We start from the raw sequence: 284 nt of genomic DNA on the forward strand, positions 1-284 counted from the left end.
ATTTGTAACAACCATAAAGACTTAATAAGCATCTTTTTCTGACAAATTTAGTGTTTTCTTCTCCCTGAGGTTCAGCTATTGTTCTGTTAGCTCTTTGGTTGTTTTACCTGCGTACTTTTCCAACACAGGACGAGGTTGTTTAGTAGATAATAATCTGAACTTTAAAAATAATGAACATAATGTTGAAATATAGTGTATACTGTGTATATTTTTCAAGTCTTCCTACACCCTTTAAAATCAAGAAAGCCTTTGCGACCCCCTGTGAAGCTTTTGCGACCCCTAGT

At 34.9% G+C, this 284-nt stretch overlaps 1 protein-coding gene across 1 annotated transcript in view; it reads left to right on the forward strand.

Annotated features, from left to right (window-relative positions):
- Positions 1-284, forward strand: part of nckap5l (NCK-associated protein 5-like) — a gene marked incomplete in the record, with an annotated part of 35,069 nt that overhangs the window by 1,354 nt on the left and 33,431 nt on the right.

This window comes from Morone saxatilis, unplaced genomic scaffold, assembly GCF_004916995.1.
Source record: "Morone saxatilis isolate NCDOM2014 unplaced genomic scaffold, NCSU_SB_2.0 Contig15, whole genome shotgun sequence".
In the NCBI taxonomy this organism is placed as follows: domain Eukaryota; kingdom Metazoa; phylum Chordata; class Actinopteri; family Moronidae; genus Morone; species Morone saxatilis.